Source organism: Stegodyphus dumicola, chromosome 6 (assembly GCF_044657685.1).
Source record: "Stegodyphus dumicola isolate Sdum_Otavi_A_Nest chromosome 6, ASM4465768v1".
NCBI lineage: Eukaryota > Metazoa > Arthropoda > Arachnida > Araneae > Eresidae > Stegodyphus > Stegodyphus dumicola.
In genome coordinates this window covers 51,078,250-51,086,418 of record NC_140773.1, presented here as the reverse complement: position 1 = coordinate 51,086,418, position 8,169 = coordinate 51,078,250, and positions in this window count along the sequence as shown.

The following is an 8,169-nucleotide window of genomic DNA, read 5'->3' as shown; positions in this document are numbered from 1 at the left end:
CCTTCGTGGAGGACTTTCTAAGGGAAACTGGCTCGCATACACGTTACACATGGGGAAAACCACGAAAACGCCCATGCCACCAGCCCGTTCGCGGGATTTGAACCTCGGACCGAACTACCAGCGTTCAGCGACTTTACCGCTCGGCCGCTGTTTCACCAGGAGGAAAAAAAAACCTCTTTAAGTGACACCCACATACATCACTGGATAAACTCCTGAATCTTCAAATAATTCGAATGAGAAAATCATGGGATTCTCCATTTATGATACGATATGATGTTCTATAACGTAATTTAAATTTATACAACAATATAGTCTAAAACCAGTCGCTCTTCACTTTAATTTGGAATGATATCGTTTTTATCTTTTCTGTTAACACAAACTCAATTGATGGTATTTTCTAATGTACACGTCCAAGTGTTTTCTCTTTGAGCACCTAAATTCTTTGAAGTATACTGAAAGTATATTCAAAAGCGTCCAACTTTTTTAAACATTTTGGTATGTCTGACAGCCAAATTTCCCTGCAAATTTTTGCTTACTTTTCTCCCTAATTTTATTCTTTCCTTCTACAGTTATTTTCAGTGCTCACACAAGAAAATTAAGATTTTTCGATTGCTAGACTCCCATAAATTTTGCATTCTTCTCAATTTTTTAAAATATGAATTACATGAATTGCGTTTCAGCTGAAGACAGCTTTTCATTTTCTAGTCATTTTTACTATAAACTTTATTTAAAGTTTAAAGCGAAGTCCAAAGGATAAATATTTTAATTAAAATATTTTTGCTAAATGACAAAGAAATAAAACAGTCCAGCAAGGTTTATTCTGTACCACCGAGTGACTCGATTCTTATATCGGTTGAAACAATCTAAATCATATTAAAGATCATGTTTTTTTTATACAATCTATAACGCGAGAAAAAAATTAAGAGGATTAATATAAAAGATTATATTTATATTTATATTTTTAAAGCTGGGACATGAACCAAACTGTCAAACTTTTAAATTTACATGGTGGTTATAATTAAAATTCCAATTTGAAATGATCATAAAAGGAAAACTACCGGACCAAGTGTTATCAAACTTGGGAATCGTGTAAAGGAGGTTATGGGAATTTATTTTCCGAGAAAAAAAAAAAAAAAAAAAAAAAAAAAGAGTTCCAAAACTCACCACCAGGGCGAAAATGGCGCTGTATACAATATTGGTAAATGAAATAAGACATGAAAACATCTGTTTAAAATGTGTTTAATGGTTTCCGAAACGTGTTACAAAGCATGTTCAATGTAGCGTCCAGCATTTTCCGAAAGCAAGTTAAATCCTGTTACTGCATTCTCAACAGCAGCTCTTAGCATATCAGGAGGAATGTTACGAACATGTCAGTGTATCACATTTTTCATTTCTGCCAAATTGTTTAGATTATCACCATAAACAGTGCTTTTGAGATAACCCCATAGCCAAAAGTCACAGAGGTTGAGGTCTGGTGGGAAGAGGGGAAGTGTTGGCCTACAAGACATTCATTCGTGAAATGTTGCCTAAGTAACTGCGACACACGTGAGGTTAGGCCCAGCTCTGCATAAAAATCGTAGTATCTAAAATGCCACTTTACTGCAGTTCATGTATCACGAAACATTTTAACATTGACTCTAAGTGAACTGCAATCTTAGTGGTCCAGCTGTGGACTGCTCTTCAGAGAAAAATGGTTAAATTATAAAACTAGCTGTCATTCAACACTAAACGGTGTGGAATGACTGCTATGCAATCGAATGCAGTAGGAGAATGCAATGGAACTAGGTAGATAACATGAGGGACTTCTTTCGCCCAAATCGATTAAAAGCGTTTTGAATCAGTATCTTCATGTTTTAGGGCCGAATTCAGGGTTCAAAAATTACAATTTAGCGATCTGTCAGAAAGCGATTTCCAGATTGTACGCACTTGTGCGAGTGATTTGCGATCTCACATTTTCTAATCGATAATTCGTGGTTTTCACGGACGAAATTCTCACTTACACGGATGGCGCACTCGACTTTTATCGAATTTAACGCCTTTAAAAAATGGTAATTTGCCTACTTCAAAGTTTCTTAAGGGTATACAACATGTTAAACCCGTGTAACGAAAGGTTAAGTTAGATTCCGACCCATATTTCGTTTAACAATATTGCATACAGCGCCATTTCCTCCTGGTGGTGAGGTTTCCAACTTTCTTTTTTTCGCGGGAAATAAATTCCCATGACATCCTTTACACGGTTACAAAGTTTGATAACATTTGATCCAGTAGTTTTCCTTTTACGACCGTTTCAAAGTGAAATTTTAATTATAACCACCCTGTATATTATTAAATTTTAATTTGAAGCTATGCGTTATATGTATACCATGCGTAAGATTTTCGCTTTTATGGAAAAAATTAAGAATCGAAGCAAATATACTTAGGGTAATGGACCAAAACTGAAAAAATTTCCCCTCCCTCCGAAAATCAAATATTGAAACTTCGACCTTGAATTTATTGGGTTATCGAAATATTTAATTTGACTTATTTCTAAGTCCTAGTTCTGACAACAATGCCGTCAAGAATTCTGAATTACTTAAGCTGAAGTAAAAGATTTAGTATATATTCACTGTATGTTAATAATGTAATCAGAGTGTAATAAAAATAGATTATAGAATTTGCGCTGATGCAACTTTTTGTCTGACTGCACAACATGTAATGGAAGAGAAGGCTTGTAGAGATCTGTTTTTGACATGCCTCTAAAATTAGATGTCATACTCCTTTTGTCTCTTCACTGTCAAAAAACTTTCCTTTGAGAGGCAACTTTAGTTTTTGGGAAAGAAAAAAAAATCACAAGAAGACAAATTTGAAGAACATGCAGGACGATTGAGTACACATACTTATTTTAGGAACACAAGCGGTTCTCCGACTGGTTATTGAATAATGAAAAGATGCATTGTCATGTAATACAAAACATTTGGAATACGTTTTCTGACTGAATAACGTAAGATTAAAAGTCATCTGCTTAATTCAGAGCCATTTACAAGTCAACTACTCAGTAATTGCAGAATCGTTTTGATCCTGAGCTTGTAAGACAAACCTAATATCACTGGATTTAAACACTTCTTTAATCTTGCGAGAACATTCCTTCTTTAGCTCATATTCCAAGAATATTAAGTGAATACAATTATTGCAAAAGAAATTGAATATTCATTTGCACTACGGCTTGGTAGTTAACTAACGAATTAACAAAACTTAAATTCTGCTTTTTGTGTCTAAGAATACAACAATATTTTTTAAATATTTACAAATAAAATATTAAATTGGAGATTTACTTGGAGCCTCATCAGTTGCCTGGCATTTGAAGATTGTTAAATACTAATTGTTTGTTGCAACGTCTAACCCAGGCTTGCATGGTTGGTTTTCATAGTTTTCTATGTTCTCCTTACAAAGGTTCTCTATGAAAGCATCTTAATCAAATAGCTCCCATGTTCTTTCTATGTTCAAATAACCAACTAACTTAGTTTAAGCGCGATTTCCAAGTGAAGTTACTAGCAAAACTGGAATACTCATTAAAAATCATGTAGCTTGCCAGTCGGGAGTAACATGAAAGATACGGCGCCAATAATTGAATTGCTGTTACGGTACGCTGTTTCTAAACTTAGATGGTCATTCCTTAATTAAATAGCTCACCAGCGGCTGAGCGGTAAAGACGCTGAACACTGGTAGTTCGGTCTGAGGTTCGAATCCCGCTAACGGGCTGGCTGCTTGGGCGTTTTCGTGGATTTCCCCATGTGTAACGTGTATACCAGCCAGTTTCCCTTAGAAAGTCCTCCACGAAAGCATCCCTCCCTTTAGGCAGATAGCCCTCGTGTGCTTTGCCATAATTAAATAATCCATCCAATCCAATTCAATCCTTAATTAAATATAATTGATTTGTAACTTCTACTAGAGTTGACGGTAAAAATTGAAGTGTAAATAAATAATATCGTGTGCAATCTTGATTAATATAAAATTAAAAATATTTGCATTCAGACAGAAAGTTTTTTGAAATATTTGCAGTTACTTTATAAGAAGGATTTATTAATAACCGTAATAATTACTTATTATATTACTGATGATCAGGATTCAGTTCTTGACAATTGCATTCTAAATTAGAATTTTAAGGATTGTCCACAGAACCTGCTGACTTATCCAGCCATTAAGTAGCTGCAGATCATTTCTACATAACCATTGAACTTCCATTAATTCAGTCTCTAGAGGGATGTATGTTTATATCATAATTTTACTTTTATAAAAATGATTATTCTAAATCTTATATTTCTATAAAAATACACTGTGATTTAAAAATATGGATGATAGTATCAGCCGCTCTTTCAGCCACTTCATAAGCAACAGTTTGTTTAGAAATAAATTATGCAGTTAATGTCATAAAATATTTTCATAAAATTCAAATAAACATCAAACGAAAATTCTCAGTTTTGGACAATTCGAATTAAGCGAAGTTAAAGTAAAGTAGCAGACGATAAAACGCCGAAGGTAAAAATTTACTCTTACAAAAATTTACTTTTATTTTTTTTAAAAAGGAAGAAAGAGAGAAATTTAAAAAATAGTTAAAAATTTGAATAATATCATCTATAATTTTAAAAAAAATAGCTTTTCATATAGCATTAAAAATATTTATTACGCATCTTTGAGAGAAACAATATCATATTATTAATTCTCCGTAAAATTTTACTTGAAATTTAAGGTTAAAAATAGTGGCAATTCACTGTAACAAAAATCCATAAACCACATTTGGCGTTATTATCGCTCAAAAAAAAGATGCCAAATTTCAAAACGCGAAAATATGTAAATTCGTGTATATCTTAGAAAATTTTGAATAAAAAAGTCTAATTTTTTGCAGATATGCTTAAAAATACACCTACTTTAAGATGATGGTAAAAATTTTATAGGTTATAATTCAAATTTTTTTTCGAAAAATTTATAAAAATTATTTAAAAATAGAAATTTAAAAAATAAAACACAAAAAATGGGTAAATTTTATTTGGAATGAACCTAAATTTCGAAATGTGAAAGGAAAAATCAAAAAAGTTTAATAAAAAAAGAGATATTAATAAATATTTGCCAAATTCAATTAACATTGAGGAACTAAAATTTTGAGAGCTAATATTTTAAAAACTACTCGTACGATTTTTACAAAACTTGGTATTCTGGCATAATTTGTGTCGTAGAATCGAAATATGGAAAAAAATTTGTATGTTATTTCAGAAAAAGTCCGATTTTGTGTCAAAATACCTATGTTAGAATAGTGCTATATATAAATCTAATATATATCCTAAGTCACGCTTTCGAGACATGAAAAACGCACTTTGAATTTTGTCAATCGGCCCAGTAGAACGGGAGATATAGCACTGTCCCATTTTTTTTTTTTTTTTTTTTTTTTTCAGCAGTGTACATTTACAACTTTTAAAACCTGAAAACGTATGCCTACGATGTTACCATAATGCGATGATTTGTAAGCGCTTTATTTTTTACCACGATATTTTTTACGGAGATGTTTTAAACTGCAAATGTTTTTGAATCGCTTTATTCTCGACGACGATGTTCTATATCACGATGTTTTAGATCTGAGATGTTTTCTTCTTGCTATTTTTGCTCTCATAATGTGTTGTTAGACGAAGTTTTCGTCATGCATTTTCTCCGCGACGTTGTTGTTCGCGATGTTTTCGGCCGACGCTTTTTATATTCCTTTACTTGTTTTCTTTATCTTTGTTTCTTTTATAAAGAAACTATAAGGGTTGCAATACTTATTATACAGTGGTGGCCAAAATTGTGCACACTTTTGGAAATTTTTATGTTTTTGAACTTTGTATGCTTATAGAAAATGTTACGTTCCGCAAAATGCAAACTTGTATACATCATTTTAAAGAGAATTTATTACTGAATTCAATACAAAACACAAAATTCAATTATTTGCAATACAAAAAAAGTTATATGTACTTTAATATAAATAAAAAACCCAGATATGAAGTGGTTTGTAATGTCTAGCTTTCCTGGCCAATCACTGTTCTTGTTCTGAGAACCAATCAAATGTTAGTAACTGCCAGGACAAGCTGACATCATGTTTACACTTGAAACAATTCATTATTTTGCTTTGTTCTGTAGAAGGAGGACCTGTTTCTTATACACTGCAATTACAAGTAGGAATTTTTGTAAAAATTTTTAATACTTAGTCAAGAAGCAATGGCATCAAATAAAAGAGTAGATTGGACACCTAGAAAGAGATGTAATATTATTGTGTTAAGAGAAAGTGGTCTTTCCTATGCTGAAATTGCAAGACAGGTGGGTGGCTCAGTGACTACATCTGGAGTCCAAAAGTTTTAATTACTATATAAAAAAGGCCGAAAAAGGTGCACCACATCTATTGATGACAGAAGAATAAAAAGACTATGTCTCCAAGATAGAAAAATGTCATCAGCGGCCATCGGAAGTGATCTGAATGATGCTGGTGTTTTTGTCAGTTCAAGAACAATCAGGAGAAGATTAACAGATGTTGGACTGGGAGGTAGAATTCCACGAAAAAAGCCTTATCTTAATTTTCAGCAACGAAAAAAAAAAAAAAAAAAAAGACTACAGTGGGCAAAGGAACACATTAATTGGACAGATGATCAGTGGTCGCAAGTTATATGGAGTGATGAAACGAAGATATCGTTATTCGGTAGTGATGAGCGAAAATATGCAAGACGTAGAATAGGATAAGAGCTACATCCTGACTGCATTCAAGCAACTGTGAAGAACCCAGTTAGTGTTATGATTTGGTCATGCATGTCAGCAGATGGTATGGGTCGCTTTCATGTCATCGATGGGACACTGAATGCCAAAAAATACATTGACACTATTCTAGAACCAAAACTTCTACCTTCCATCAAAGATCTCTTTCTCAACAATGCTTCATTTATTTTTCAGCAGGATTCTGCTCCTTGCCACACGGCCAAAATATCAAAAGAGTGGTTTCGTACAAAGAGCATTAAATTGTTGTCATGCCCAGGAAACAGTCCTGACCTCAATCCTATCGAAAATTTGTGGCACCGTTTGAAAAGTCTTGTCCTAATAAGGCACCCATCAAATAAAATAATAATCGAATAAATAATTGATGCTATAATTGTTTCCTGGCATGTAATAACGAAAGAAGAGCTTAAAACTCTTGTCAGCTCAATGAAACGTCGATGTGAAACTGTAATAAAAAATAAAGGGTACCCTACTAAGTACTGATAACTCACTGCAATCATCACTATCTAATATATATCGATAACTATTATCGTTTAACTTTTTTTGTATTGCAAATAATTGAATTTTGTGTTTTGTATTGAATTCAGTAATAAATTCTCTTTAAAATGATGTATACAAGTTTGCATTTTACGGAACGTAACATTTTCTATAAGCATACAAAGTTCAAAAACATAAAAATTTCCAAAAGTGTCCACAATTTTGGCCACCACTATATATATCATGCTCCTTTTTTAAAAATTACTAGCATAATTTACTTACTATAAAGAGGAAGGAAATAAATAATTATTTAATGAATCCAGCTAAAGTAATTTCACAGGTATAGCTAGTTATTAATAATAATCGAAATGAATCTGTATTTATTGCTTTTAAATCGCTTTGTTAATTAATAACATTATAAAGTTGAAAGAAAAATTAAATATTTTACTTTTTTTTAACGAAAAAACATTACCATGTGGAAGATAAAAATATTCATTTCGGGCAGTGGCTATACATTTCTTTTAAACCGTTGAGTTCGTTGATTAAATTCAAAAGAAAAACATATTGAGTATATGTCATATATATTCAGTATTTGCCTTCAATTCAGTATTCGAATTATAAATATTTTCAATACGTTATACCGCTGAGTTTTCTGAATTAATATCAAATATAACATATCACACTTTGTCGAATGGCAGCACAAAGCTTTTGTATTGCTGAGCTTTAAAACCTCAGCTTTGTGAGGCAATACAAAAGTTTTGTGCGGTTGTTCTAAATGGTTTGTGCGGTTGTTGTAAACAGTCTTTCATTAAATTCTCCAAAAAAAAAAAAAAAAAAAAAAAAATCGAAATAAATGAAAAGCAAATTCGAATTTCAAAATTCCGGCTCCAAAATGCACATATTGGGGAGGTGAATTATGTGTGT